This window comes from Tamandua tetradactyla, chromosome 19 (genome assembly GCF_023851605.1).
Source record: "Tamandua tetradactyla isolate mTamTet1 chromosome 19, mTamTet1.pri, whole genome shotgun sequence".
Lineage (NCBI taxonomy): Eukaryota > Metazoa > Chordata > Mammalia > Pilosa > Myrmecophagidae > Tamandua > Tamandua tetradactyla.
The window spans coordinates 42,494,169-42,509,764 of record NC_135345.1 but is presented as its reverse complement, the minus strand read 5'-3'; the positions used below and the strand labels follow the sequence as shown (position 1 = coordinate 42,509,764).

The window sequence follows — 15,596 nt, the reverse complement described above, 5'->3', positions numbered from 1 at the left end:
ATTTAATCATTCTGTATCTCCTGTATCTCTGTTCCTTCCTCTGTAGGATCTGGACGATAACATCTGCTCCGCCCCTGGGTTGTTTGGTATATCACATAAAATAATAGAAAAAAAAAATAGAATGATGACAATAATCACTCTCCAACACATGCTATCACTTTTCTCTCAGAAACGTGGGGCAGGAAAGGAAGGGGAATAAAGGAAGAGAAAATGAATGAAAAGAAAATTTAAAAAAAAAAGAGAAAAGAAAGAGAATGAGAGAAGGAAAAGGAAAAGGAAAAGAAAGGCCAGGAGGAGACATGATAAAGCAGGTACCTAGTTCTGTGGAGGGAAGGGTGAATTCATCATAAAGTGGTGAAATGTGAAAGCGAAAGCGCAGCGCCGTCTGGGCTGAAGGCTGGGGAGGTCCACACCACACCTCTTGGGCAGGTAGATAAACAGTCATTTACAGAATCCACCCAAAACACTTCAGCCGATCCCACCAAAGAGAAGCCTAGTCAATTACCCTCAGTCACAGACCTAAACTGAGGTGTCTGGAATATGAGGAAGTTGAAAATGAGGAGGCCCCTGTACCTCAGGTAGGGCGGGGGGTGGAAATTGAAACAATTCTTAAAAAGGATTTCAAATGTAAAGAATTGCTCTGTGCCGTTTTCTATGCTTCTCACATTTGGAGAGCTGGTAGAAACCTTAGAGATCTCTTCTGTGGTTCTCAATGTTTTCATTTTATACTTGAAGAAACAGAGAGGTTAAGTGACTCATTCAAGGTCACACAGCTGGTGTGTAAAAAAGCCATGATCCCAGTGATAAGTTCAGTATTCTTTTCAACTTGCCAGACATTAAATATTAAGGTATGAAATGCAGAATTCGGAGTACTCTTGGGGATTGCGGTGGGGGGCGGGGGCAAGAGAATTGTTTTTTCTTACTTACCTAACCTGCCCATGTGAGGGATTCTGAAGCCAAAGGTGAAATCAGAAGCAAGTAGGGTGAGGGAGCTTTAACTCGTGCTTCTCTTTGAGTGAGCAGACTAGCCGGTGGCTAAGAAATTCTTTCTCATTTCTCAGACTGTCCCACTCAGAAGTCCAGGAGCAGGTAAGTGCAGGTCGCCCACTTTGGGAATCTCTAGGTGTGGTTTCAGGCAGCTGATGCCTGATTCCCTTGTTAACCCTGGTGGTACCAAGAGGCACCTCTTATTCTGGATATGCTAATAGTTTGGTGCCAGCCAGTTTCTGTTATTCTCTACTTGTAATTGTTAACTTGAATGGAATGCAAAACTTCTGGTTTGGAGCAGAGTTGGGTTTTAACTGTGAATAACTTGAAGGATATTGAAAATGGGGAATGCACTTTGTTATTACGAAAGATAGCTGTGAAAAGCTTTTTTTATGTTTTGTTTTCTCAGATAAATAGAAATATAGTAAATGTGTAGTTGTTGTTGTATGTACAGATTCACCGGTGTGTGCTACCCTTTATTAACTCTTGCTTTTGACACTTTTCTTTTCAGTTTAGCAAGCCAAGACTTGCTTGGGGATTAGAAAAATGAGCTTATCATAATGCCGTCTTTTAGAAACAAACAAACAAACAAAAACCTCTAATGCTCCTGTGTCAGGGTTTATTTCTGAGAGCCCTTCCTGCTAGTTCACTCCCATGTGCTCTGCAAGTCTGGATTTTTTTTTCTCTCATAGGGGGAAGTGTGGAAATAGAGCCTGCTTGTTCATTTACATTATTGGACATCACACGATATCTTTGCAACCATTATATTGTGTTCTCTCAATGGTGTTTGCTCTGAGGGTGGGACAGAAGGCTGTTTAGTGCCTCGTAAAACATTTACCAAAAGCACTGAGCCATGGATTTGAAGGGCATTCCGTTGCCAGAGTGTGGGAGGAGAGAAGGAGCAGGGGAAAGAGAGCGCCAGGTGTTTTTGGCAGGTACTTATTTCATACTTTAGTATTTATAAATATTTAAAAATTCGGATTGTAAAAGAATCGGGTTCTCTCCTGCTGAAGGGGCAGGGATGTAGGTGTTTGTGGGGGGGCAGCGAGCAGGGTGGAGGAAAGGAGCGAAAGTAATTTCTTTGCAAACTATTTTTCAGTGGCTTGGAATCCCAGGATAATTGTAATATACAGTTTCGATCAAATGTAGTTTTCGGTTTTACTTAGAGGGGCATGAGTATCATGGAGAGTGAGGTAAAATATACCCGTGCTTGAGGTTTTACAAGGGATCGAATCAGATGTTAGCGTTTGCTTTAGCAGAGTTCAGAACCAGGAGCTGTATTTCTAGAAGGCGGCCTGTAACCTTTTGGTTTGCTGTACCTATGACTCATTCCATGAACAGGTTTAGCTAAATGATGACTCTGGTTTCATGAAAATTCTTTCAAAGCTTTCTTTTTTCCCTGTCAAATTCTGTCAAATCTAAACAAGATAACCAACCAAAGGCAGCTTGAAAGACTGCTTATCCTCAAATCTGTGTTTTTAGAAGAACACAGCTGTTCATATATGCCGATCATATATAGTTTTGGAGAAATGAATGAATAAATGCTTTTTGGGAATACTAAGTCTTTATATTCTAGATTGTTTGCTTTTCATAGGAAATCTAAGTATCTGATAAAGGTATCGCCTTAATCAGATGTTTACATTTAATTGATTGTACTATTATACGCCAGACACATATTTGTAACTGTGTTGTCAGTAGCTAAAACCCAAATAGTTAACCGGAAAATCCATGAGAAAAACAGCCTCCAAAAAGTTTCTGTTATGGCCAGTGTTTGGGGAAAGGAGCTGCAGCATAATATATGTAATATAATAAACATATGGAATATTGGGCCTGTTTACCATTCATTATGGAAGGAGACATAGTATGAAGACAGTATTAAAGTTTAAGAGCCATCAAATATGGATGACGCGATTTGGGCACGTTTTTGCCTAGTGACCCTGGAAGTAAGGAGCTAAGGATTTTTCTTCTGACAAGTTTCTAGCCATTGCAAAATGGCTGGAAGAAATGATTGTTTCAAAATTAAAGGTTACTTCCGCCGTGGGAGAAACTTCCGTATGGTTTTGTGTACTTAGGCAAATAGTACTAAATCTAACAACTGTGGAGGGATATGACATTGATTTCATGGGTGCGGTGGAAGATTTGATTATTTTTACATGTATATTAGAAAATTTAAGTTTAGCAGCAAATCGTTTCACCTGAACACTGAGGCGTTCTGTAACTTTCGACAAGTGGATTAACCTTTTTTACTTCTCTTAAGATTTCAAAACAGGGATAAGGAAACAGCCTGTCTAAACAGACTTGCCTATCACATAGATAGGCAAATCTTACATCACATAGATGTACTTAGATTTCTTAAGAGTCTGTTAAGCTTTTGACCTACTATGATACAACATGAATCCAAAATATAGACTCTGACCAATAAAGGAGATTGTACAATACTACTGTTTTTAAAGTAGATTGTTGCAACTTTAAGTGTGCAATTTCATCAGAGGAGCAAGAAAGATTATGGAAGAGTTTAAAACCAAACCATTTCCAGATACTTGTTTTATCCCTTAATTTCACAGAAAAATCCTTATTTGGTGCAATCTCCTTGTTTAGCTTTTTCAGATTTCAAATCCCAGAGATCTATACAGAATTGCAAGAAATTAAGATTGCCAAAGACTGCATTTACACCTTTTTTTTTTTAGGTGTCCCTATAGACATTATAGTCTGTTCATGGATCAAGTCATGCACCAAATCCAGCCCTGAAAATTTATCCCATGTCTCTGGCATTTTAAACTTTGCCGTTATTAAACATGAAATGAAAATAACATTTCAATGCCAGATGACTTAGTAAGGCATACAGTTGAGTAAAATATTGCTACAATGGTGTTTGTTGCCTGTTCCGTCTGTCCTTTAGACTGAGAGTTCTTGATTTGTAAAATGTCATGAAGGTGAAATCTCTGGAGCAGTAATGGGTCCCAATTAGATGGTGGTTTGCAACTTGTGGTCATGCCAAGGAGTCAGGGCTGTTTTGGCTTGCCTGGACAGAGCTGTCACACAAAGGCATGGGTAATTCTGATGACTGTGCCAGGAAAGTTACATTCATAGGAGCTTGGGTTCTGAACTAATGAAGGCAATCTGGAGGAATCATCATAGAGACTGGGGTCATTTTGACCAGTTTTCTTTCTGAAGAATGAGATAAAATGTGAATAGAACCTATGAAGAAAGAGTTTTCACTTATCCAGCAAATCTTACAGGATAGCCAAAGCCAAATTAATGCCATAAAGTCCATCTGTTTCTCACTTGGTGTCTATTGACTCTTACTTTACCCATCTTCCAGTAAAACTCCATGTTTCTCAGTTCACAATAAATCAGAATTCTTTCCCCTCACTCTGAGCTTGGTCCTCATCTCTCAATTCTTTTTTATAGGTACTCTAAGCATGTTTTTAATATAGTCCATTCTCATGGAGCCATCTGTATAGTAAGAGGACTCTTAACATCTGGTAAAAAAGAAATTAAACATGCAGACATAATCTTAGCCTTATTAGAAGCAGTGATGGTGCCTAAAGAGGTTGACATAGTACATTGTTATGTTCATCAGAAAGGAGAAATGGACTCTATAAAAGGCAATTGAATAGCAGAACTAGAAGCAAAAGTAGCAGCCAGATTAAAACCTCCATCCTTGTCACTGGTACTTTCCTTGATACCAGATATAAAACTAAAAAACTTTTCTCCTCAGTGCTCAGCCCACAATTTGTTGACATCTCTCAATTCTTAAAGGTCATTTCTTCAAAGAGACTTTCCTAGACTCCCTAAATTAGGTTCTGTACTTCCCTTTTCAAGATAAAGATGACAATACTTTTATACTTGCCTCCTCTGCTGAAACATAAGTTCCCTTAGGTCCTGGATCTTGAGTATCTTATTTACAACAATATCTCCAGCACTTAGCACATACACATTCAAGACATATGTGCCAAATATATGAATAAATGAATGAATGAAATAAAAATAGAAGGACAGAGATGGTGAGAGGGTAGGCATGGAACAGTAAGAAATACCAGTAGATAACAAGGAATGGGTAAAAGGTACCAACATCCAGTATAGAAACAATTTCAGGCCATCTCTCCTTCTCAGCCCAGTGTAACCGTGTAAGTTTATAAGGATAACTTTGGCTCAATAAGAAGAATGCGCTCCATAGCCTCTGTTTAAAATGACAGTGAGGAGTAAAAATCATTTTAGAAAGACTTTCATCCAAGAAAGTAATAGTTTTCTTGTTTAAATGAGTAAATTCAGTTATATGGAAAATTTCATATCCTAATAATTCTTTATTCCTGCCAGTATGGTGCACCATTGAGTACATCTGTTAGTCATGGAAATGTTAAAGAGACTGCAATGCAAAGAAGCATGAGAGGAAAACTTCCATGTAGTAAGTCTAAGTAAGTAAGTGCTTTGGGAAAAATATTTTTAAACATTATTTATTAAAATATAAGGCAGTTAAATACCCAACTTTTGTTTTTTTGATATTTTTATTGAGGAATCTTCACACACATTCAGTCCATACATGGTATACAATCAGTGGCTCACAAATCATCATTCATAGTTGTGTATTCATCACCATGACATTTTTAGAACATTTGCATCACTCCAGAAAAAGAAAAGAAAAAAGAGAAAAAGAGCAACTCATACATCCCAAACCCCTTACCCCTCCCTCTCATTGACCACCAGTACTTTAATCTACCCAATTTTTTACCCCTTTCCCCCCATTATTTAAATACCCAACTCTTTACTATATTGCCTAATGAATTTTTACATATATATGCACCTGTGTAACCACCACCCAGAACATTTTCAGTGTCCCAGAAGGCTCCTTTTTGCCTCTCTTCCCCGTCCACCCATCTCTACCCCACGCAAAAGGTGAGCAGTATTCTGACATCTACCACCATAGATTAGCTTGGTCATTCTTGAATTTCATTAAAATGGAATCGTATAGAATGTGCTGTTTTATATCTGGCTTGTTTCACTCAACATTATATCTGTGATATCCATCTATGTTGTTATATATTGCTGGAATTCTTCCATTGTTGCCTAGTATCCCTTTATATTTCTAGACCACTATTTTTTTTAACATAATACATACATATATGGTCAATTGATTTTTTAAGACATTTTTATTGTATAATATATCATATACAAAGCAAAAAAAGAAAAAGGCAATAATTTTCAAAGCACTCTGCAACAAGTAGTTACAGAACAGATCCCAGAGTTTGTCATGGGCATCCCAGAAGGAATATGAATATATATTTTAATCATCACAATCACCTTTTTATTTTTTTGTAAAAAATAACATATATACAAAAAAGCAATAAATTTCAAAGCACAGCACAACAGTTAGTTGTAGAAAAGATTTCAGAGTTTGGTATGGGCTATAGTTCCACAATTTCAGGTTTTTACTCTAAGATACTGGAAATGAAAAGAAATATCAGTATAGTGATTCAGCAGTCATACTCATTTGCTAAGCTTTCCCTTCTCTGTATAACTCCACCACCACCTTTGATCTTTCTCTCACTCTTTAGGAGTTTGGGCTATGGTCATTCTAACATTTTCATGTTGGAAGAGGCTGTCAGTAGTATGGGATATGGGGATGGAACTAGTTGATGAACTGGAGAGGCTGGCCCCTCTGCATTTCAGGACTTATCTGGTCCAGGGACCCATCTGGAGATTGTAGGTTTCTGGAAAGTTCCCCTAGTGCATGGAACCTTTGTAGAATCTTATATAATGCCCTAGGTGTTCTTTAGGATTGGCTGGAATGGTTTTGGTTGGGGTTTGGCAAGTAATGGTAGGTAGCAATGTCTAACTGAAGCTTGCATAAGAGAGACCACCAGAGTATCCTCTTAACTCTATTTGAACTCTCTTATTTTCCCCCTTTTGGTCAGGATGGCATTGTTGATCCCACGGTGCTGGGAGATAGACCACTATTTAAGAAATTTGGAGGAATTAAAAAAAAAAAAAGAGCTAAATATTATTCCCTATCTGCCAGGTTTTTAAAGTTAAGTAATCTCCTGAAGGATGGTGTGGACATGTGATCCCCTGAAAGGGTGGAAAGACAGAATTTTGGGGTGTGTGTATATGCTAAGTGCTCTCTACATGGGCTGATTATTTAACTGAAAAACAATCATCCTATGAAGCAATTGCCACTGCTTTTGCTGATGAAGAAACTGAGCCAGAAAAAAAGTTTCATGGCTTGACAATTGGGCCGAACTAAACATGCAAGCTATTAGTTACACTAGAGAGTGGTGCCATTCTGGGTGACAACGCCAGGTGACGTTTGAGGCTCTGCCAGAGGTAACGAAAGCTGGCCACAGATTTGACTTCTCTTAGGTCGTTTTCTATTTCCCTTCAGCATTTGTTTTGTTTTGAAAAATAAGGCTCTCTGTGTAGTATTCATGCTCATCTTTCATTATGAATAATTTTTCGATGCCCATTAAAATCTGTATTCTGATTTATTCACATTTAGCAACATTTGAGTTTTGTTTGGTTGTTTGATTGATTGGTTTAAGATCGGATTTTAGTTATCTATGCGTAAAGAAATATTTAATCATCATAAGAAAGTTGGGTGACTTTCAAGTCAGAGCTGCTTAGGAATTTTCCCTTAGAGTCAAAGGTCAAGGTATCAAAGTAGAGTTTAAGAATGCACTTAAAAATGTATCTCATAGAAGGCTCTGCATGCTGATCCAGTGATTGGCAAAGTCTCTGACTCAAGAGAACATCTTTTGGAAATGAACTCATTTGAGAGGCCAGACAAGGAAGGGGGGGGAGCTCAAAAACATCTACATTTCCTTTTCATTACTACTGTCCTCAATTTTCCATTCTACAAAGATAATGGATTTATAAATACTCCATACAACTACAAAAAGTTACCAGAGATTTGCTCAAAATGTCCTTCACTTAAACTAACAAAAGTATTAATACCCTTTAGATTTCTCCTAATTGTGAAGGGAAGAGATTATGTTTCTAACTTTGCATTAATAATATAAAGTATGTGTGGTCAGTCATCATTTCAGCAAGGCTGCAGATAAGCTAGTTAGCCCCCTTTTTGCCCAACGGAATACAAGAAAGCACCCTGTTCTAGTTTGCTAGCTGTCGGAATGCAATAAACCAGAAACAGAATGGCTTTTAAAAAGAGGAATTTAATGAGTTGCTAGTTTACAGTTCAGAGGCCGAGAAAATGTCCCAATTAAAACAAGTCTAAAGAAATGTCCAATCAAAGGCATCTAGGGAAAGATACCTTGGTTCAAGAAGGCTGATGAAGTTCAGGGTTTCTTTCTCAAGTGAGAAGGCACATGGCGAACACAGTCAGGGCTTCTCTCTCAGCTGGAAGGGCACAAGGCGAACATGGCGTCATTTGCTAGCTTTCTCTCCTGGCTTCCTATTTCATGAAGCTTCCCGGGAGGTGTCTTCCTTCTTCATCTCCAAAGGTCACTGGCTGGTGGACTCTCTGCTTTGTAGTGTTGCTCTCTCTGAATCTCTCTGAATCTCTCATTCTCCAGAATGTTTCCTCTTTTATAGGACTTCAGAAACTAATCAAGGCCCACTCAAATGGGTGGAGACATGTCATCCCCTAATCCAGTTTAACAACCATTCTTAACTAAATCACATCAACCAGGGAGATGATCTGATTATAGTTTCGAGTCTACAGTATTGAATAGGGATTATTCTACCTTTAAGAAATGGATTTATATTAAAACATGGCTTTTCTTAGGGGGCATACTTCCTTTCAAACCAGCACACACCCCGATAGTGTTTCTGTCCAACATTTAAAGTCACTTCTAGAAAAAAACAAGTGATGCCTAGATTCTCTACTTCAAAGGCTTTATTTTCACCAGTTAGTGGAAAGCCCCCCCTTTTTTGGGACACTTGAAAGCAGTCATCAAAGCTTGCTTTGGATTGATTCTTTTTAAAATTATGAGTAACCACAGGAACAATATATTGTATTTGTATATGTTCTTTTATAGTTTCTCAAATAATTTCCATAGTTATTAGTTTAAAAAAATATTCTGGAATGAAAAATATGCCCATTTTAAATATGAGAAGGCTGAATTAGAGAAGCTAAGGCCACCCTTACTGAAAGAACTGACATCCAGATTTCCCACCTCCACAGCGTCCAGCTGTTCTCCCTGACCCACGTTGCCACACACACCATATTGGATGAAGTGTTGGCTATTAAAATCAACACTTAGTTAACAATCTTTGGTCTATGATAGTTTCATTTTCTTTTTTTTAATTAATTTTTAAATTAAAAAAAAATACCAAAAAGCACCAAACAAACACAGACATTCTTAACTTTTAATCATTCCGTTCTCCATATATAATCAGTAATTCACAATATCATCACATAGTTGCATATTCATCATCATGATCATTTCTTGGAACATTTGCATCTATTCAGAAAAAGAAATAAAAAGAAAACAAAAAAATTTATACATACCATACCCTTTACTCCTCCCTTTCACTGATCACTAGCATTTCAATCTAAATTTATTTTAACATTTGTTCCCCCTATTATTTATTTTTATTCCATATGTTTTACTCGTCTGTTAATAAGGTAGATAAAAGGAGCATCAGACACAAGGTTTTTACAATCACAGAGTCACAGTCACATTGTGAAAGCTATATCATTATATAATCATCTTCAAGAAACATGGCTACTAGAACACAGCTCTATATTTTCAGGCAATTCCCTTCAGGCTCTCCATTACATCTTGAATAACAAGGTGATATCTACTTAATGCGCAAGAATAACCTCCAGGATAACTTCTCGACTCTGTTTGGAATCTCTCAGCCATTGACACTTTGTCCCATTTCTTTTTTCCCCTTTTGGTCCAGAAGGTTTTCTCAATCTCTTGATGCTGAGTCTCAGTTTATTCTAGAGTTTTTCTCAATCCCTTGATGCTGAGTCTCAGCTCATTCTAGGATTTCTGTCCCACGTTGCCAAGAAGGTCCACACCCCTGAGAGTCATGTCCCATGTAGACAGGGGGATGGTGGTGAGTTTGCTTGTTGTGTTGGCTCAAGAGAGAGGCCACATCTGAGCAACAAAAGAGGTTCTCTTGGGGGTGACACTTAGGCCTAATTTTAAGTAGGTTTGACCTATCCTTTGTAGGATTAAGATTCATATTACAAACCCCAAGACTGGAGACTCAGCCTATAGCTTTGGTTGTCCGCACTGCTTGTGAGAGTATCAAGAATTCAACTTGGGGAAGTTGAATTTTCCGCTGTTCTCACCATTCCCTGAAGGGGACTTTGCAAGTACTTTTTTATTCACTGTGGAACTAGACTTTTAATATTAATTGTGTATTCAATAGATTGAACATTCTTATGTGTGACTTTTTTTTCTGAAAGATTATGGAACCATAGCATTTAAACTAGCCACTGTTTAAATAAGCTCCATCTCATGTCAATCACAAATGAAAACTTGGACACTAAGTAGAAACAAAAGAGAACCTTTTTTTGCTTTCTAAGAAAATTGATTTAATGAAAGCCATAAGAAATGCCTACTCTTTGATTTTTTAATCAGAATATTAGAGCAACTCGTGTGTGCACTCCCTTCAGCTATTTGACAATAGTTTTATATCAGAAAGGAAGGTCATATAATTAAAGCATTAAACATAAGGAACTCCTCCTCTCACTGAATGAATATAATCCTACGTATAATATGATGAGGGCTTTCTTTACTGCATTAAATGATAGATACTTAATTGGAATTTTAAAGTTAAATATAGTTTCATACAAAAACTTATCAGGCTCTGAGGGAGTGAGGTGTTTGAAAAGAACCAGGGATAAAGGAATTGTTCCATTACTGGGCCTTTAACTGTGTTCTGTGGCTTCAAGAAATTTCTCCATGCTCTTTGGCTGCCATCTTATTGTAGTGTGTCTGCCATGTATATTCTCAGGAGCAGTTTGTACAGTGAAAAGTTTTTGTTTTTTTAATTCTAGGCAATACTGTTACTGTATAAAAATTTAATATCAGGAGGCCCGGCTTATGACTTTTGGTATAATGCTTCTTTACCTTTACATAAAATAAAATTAAGCAGCTTTGTTATTATTCTGAAATACAAAAAAACAAATCAAGCAGGAAAAAAAAGCCTTATTCATTTTTACAATCTACCTTCAGATGTTGGCTGGCCTAGCTCCTCTCACATCACTTTGGGAAAGAATCTGCTCTTTTGCGACTGTTTCATATCATTCTGGGCCGTATAAAAATTGTGACCCAAATAAGGGATTTGAGTGTAATGTGAACAATAAAACTAAAGGTGATAATTGGTGGGGAGATATTTTTAACATAAATAAATAATTTAATATTCTATTAAGTTAATTTTCTATCCACAGGTTCTAATCCTAGCAACTGAGAGGGAAAGTGGCAGGGAAAAAAAAAAAGTAGAAAGAAGTAGTCAAATTTACAAAAGAGAAATGCTGGTTTATAGCATAAAGAAGAAAGTCAACCTCACAAATAATCTGGAAACTAAAAGCACAGTTAGTACAGAAACCATTTCTCTGCCATGCAAGAACCGACTTATCATATGTGGCTGGTGGGCACACAAATTGGAATGTCCTTTTAGACAAAACAATTTGGCAATGTTTATCAAGAACCTTAAAAATGCTGAGCCTAGTAAAACTACCTGTGGGATTTTTGTTTTAGAGATACAAGGCAAAATGGAGGGACATCCCAGAAAATCAGAAAATTCAACTCCCACCATAATGGGAGAGTTTACGATTTCAGATACAACACCATCCTACGTCTGTTGGGGCTTAACAAATTCAACTGTTTTCAAGTTCTATAACAACTTACTGATTCACACATGATCATTATTCCTCCACCGCCACCCCCCAGCCCCAGAGAAATGGGAAAAACACTATTTTAGCTAAGGAAAACATTTCTCAAGAATACTCAGGGAGTTTAGTCCACTTCCTCCTTCATGCTTGACTTCCCCTCAATGCAGACCAGGTCCAATTCATTGAATGTTCTCTTCCCTTATATGAACAGGGTAAAGAGGACACAAAAAGTGTGGGAAATGTGTTAACATGATTACAATATAGCAGGTGACTTATCTAACATGGTAGACCCACCCTGTAACTTAAGAAGTAAGGCAGACCTTCAAACTTATATCAAAAAAAGTTATGAAATGCCCAACCTTGACTTTTAAGTAAATTCATTCTGGTGAACGCACTGCCCAAAATTTGCATTTTTACTGTAGAGCTGTGGAAAGCAGGAGATGCATGATAGAGTATGGGTACCTGACTGGGGCTAATATGTTAAATGGTACTAGAGCCTTCTCACTGTCTGAACAGAAAAATGCATTGATTAGATTAGCCCCTTGTCCCTATCAGTGGATGCAGCATTTCTAAGACTGGCCCAACTGTGCCCCCAAGTCTCGTTTCTTCTGTCTGGGGCTACCCCCTATGAATCTAGACCTGTGCTCACAGTTCAGTATGGTAGTTAGTAGTCATATATAGCTATTTACATTTAGTTCATTAAAATAAAATGAAATAAAAACTTCAGCTCCTTATTTGCACTAGCCACATTTCAAGTGTACAATAGCACTTTGTTACTGGTGGTTCCGTATTGGACAGTACAGATATAGAGTGTTTCCATGTCACAAAAAGTTCTACTGGACAGCACTGATCTAGACACTTGTCAGGCTCTGACTATATAAAATACAGCGTGTGCCTCCCTCTGCCCTCTGAATGAGTGTAGAAGTGTAAGCAGCAGACCCTTAATCTGTCTCATATACCACTGCCTTTTCTGCTTTCCAATTTTATTCACCATCCAATCTTCATTATAACCTTTATCCTCATGTTTTTACATATGATATCATCCTAAATTGTGATAATCAAGATCATGTTTAGATTATACTTAAGACCAGGAATCTTTCCCTGGGATTATTTCACTCTTCATAGTAAATGAGACCATCACCTGATCTTCTAGGTAGCATTTGGACTCAAGTTAAAGCTTCATTGACCTAAGATCACTTGTTTTATATTGCTGTTATTTTTTGACACTGTGGAATTTATTGAGGAATAAAATTGTTGCCAGAAGTTAGTTTAAATATTGACCCTGCATATATGTTTTTCAATACTTAGACCTTGAAACTCAGAAACAAGTGCAATCTGAATAAAAGATGTGATATAGAATCAAAGAAAGTCTCGACTATAGCCAGACCTTGTTTTCTATGATGATTTGTTACTAAAAAGTTGTGGTTAAATGGAAATCTGGTGAACCAATCACGTTTAAATGTATTGATGAAGGATAAGAGAATATTGGGGCAGAACATTTTGTAAAGGAAAGAATTATTTGACATGACCTAAACCACCTTCAAATTCATTTGTTTGGTAAATACAGAAACTCATGTGCTGGGGGTTATTCCACAATGGTATACCTACCTAGTCAGTCCATTTGGGCCTCAAATCAGTTCATTAAATACAGAATTAAGTCAAGTGGCTTAGGGTCTTATAACTGAAATTTTTTTTGTTTGTGTTTTTAAATGTCACAACCCGATGTATTGAAATTGCTTACGCACAGCTAATAGCTGGTTGTTCTCCCCACCCTCAAGTTGTTTGGGAGGTTTCTGCCATCTTTATATTGAATATTGTTTATGAAGGGTGATAATATTGCTATGGAGTTTGCAAAAGGAAGATTTTTGTACACATTTACTGAATGATTGAATGAATGCTACCTCTAATATACTATAACAAACCCAATGGTTCTAAGACCTGCAATGTGACATGGGTATTTCTAACTCATTCAAAGGGATATAACAATTTAATTCTTAAAATTCTAGTGACAAATTTAAATTAGATTCACTTTAATTTTAAAAAGAATCTGTATCTGCTATAACAGCTTTTGATGGAAGAGGGGTGTTATTGCATCAATCATAGAAGATTATACTTTCAAAATTTAGGAGAACTTTGACTAGCCCTCTGATTTTTGTATCTTGATTTAATAGCTATTAAAATTTTGTTGCAATTGCATCATCTCTCCCTTCCCCCCCTTCATTTCCTTTTAAAAATTAAAGCAATTTAACTTTTATTGTGACTGCATGTGTGTAACACTTCATTTCCTTTTAAAGCAAATCTCGGATATATTTTCTTTTCACCCATAGTATTTTAATATGCTTCTTTAAAAACATGGAGCTGTTTTCATATAGCCACAATGTCATGATCATACTTAGCAAAATTAACAGTCCCTCATGGTATCATTTAAAAACCCACATCATACACACATTTCCCCAGTTGTCTTAATAATTTCTTTTTATAGTTTATATGTTCATTTAGGCTCTAAGTAAGGTCTACACAGTATGTTCATTTTAACTCTTTTTTTTTCTTCCAGGATTTTATTATGTAAAACTTCAAGCATTCAGCAAAGTTGAAATAATTTTACAATGAACATCCATATACCCCAAACATAGATTGTACTATGCTTACTTTACCATATATCTATCCATCAATCCATCCTCTTTCTAGCCATAAATTCATCTTATTTTTTGATGCACTTCAAAATAAATTGCTGAACTGTCCTTAAACACTTCATTAACTAATATTTGCTTACAATACTTTTTCTTTTGAAAATATATAAAATTAATTGACAATGTATATCATGAAATGCACAAAGCTTTAAGTGTATCTCTACGGGGCTTTAGAAAATGCATATCCTGTTGTAGCCCAAATCTCTATAATTAAGAGAAAGATCCCAGAACATTCTCTCGATCCCCTTCCAAGTCAATATCTCTCCCTACCTGCCCAGAGTCACCCACTCATAGGATTAATTTTGCCTGCTCTAGAATTTCATACAAAGGAAATTCATGCATTGTCTACTCTTTTGTGTAAGATCTCTTTCACTCAGTATAATGTTTTCAAGATTCAGCCATGATCTTGCCAAGTATCAGTTATCCATTTCCTTTTATGCTGAATAGAATTCGACTGGATGACTATATCACAGTTTGTTTATCCATTCTCCTATTGTTGGATAATTGGAATATTTCTGCTTTGAGGCTATTATAAATCAAGCTGCTGCAATACTTGTATAATACTTCATATTCCTGTGTTTTCTTTTGTCTTGAATAAACCCCTAGGAGTGCAGACACATTTTTTTGTTTGTTGTTTTGGCATGGGCAGGCACCAGGAATCGAACCTGGGTCTCTGGCATGGCAGGCAAGAACTCTGCTTGCTGAGCCACTGTGGCCCGCCTGACGTATTTTATAGGCTAAATAATAAAAATTGCAACTAGAATTGTTCTTACAGGATAATTAATTATTACTCTCCATTATCATAGTGTTTAAAGGCTTCACCAAACTGGAAGAATTCTCAGTGCTCAATTATAAAGAGTACTCAGTGAAGAAAATGCAGTGATTAACCAATAAATTGGAACTTTAAAGAGATTTGGTTCTAAAGACATTAGTGGGCCTTTGAGCAAAATCGAAAATAACTGTCACAGCACCCACTTGAGCTGTGAATTGATTTGGAGTCAGTCACAAAATGAATTGAACATGAGCTTTGGAATGGGAGAAAGGAAATCTGGCTTTTAGTTGCAGCCAAACCACTGGCTAGTTGTTGCTCTTGCTCCTTGAGAAATATC

The 15,596-nt window shown here is 36.9% G+C and overlaps 1 protein-coding gene across 25 annotated transcripts in view; it reads left to right on the top strand.

Annotated features, from left to right (window-relative positions):
• The window catches only part of RBM47 (RNA binding motif protein 47), a 192,230-nt gene that overhangs the window by 92,869 nt on the left and 83,765 nt on the right, over window positions 1-15,596 (top strand). For 2 of the 25 annotated variants that reach the window (XM_077136673.1, XM_077136687.1), the window contains exon 1: window positions 1,133-1,922. The exons of 21 other annotated variants lie outside the window; for them this stretch is intronic. The gene's annotated coding sequence lies outside the window, so the exon portion shown is untranslated. Of the gene's footprint in view, window positions 1-15; window positions 579-637; window positions 1,090-1,132; window positions 1,923-15,596 lie in introns of those variants that run through there. 2 more of the 25 variants (XM_077136693.1, XM_077136694.1) reach the window with 2 other exon arrangements.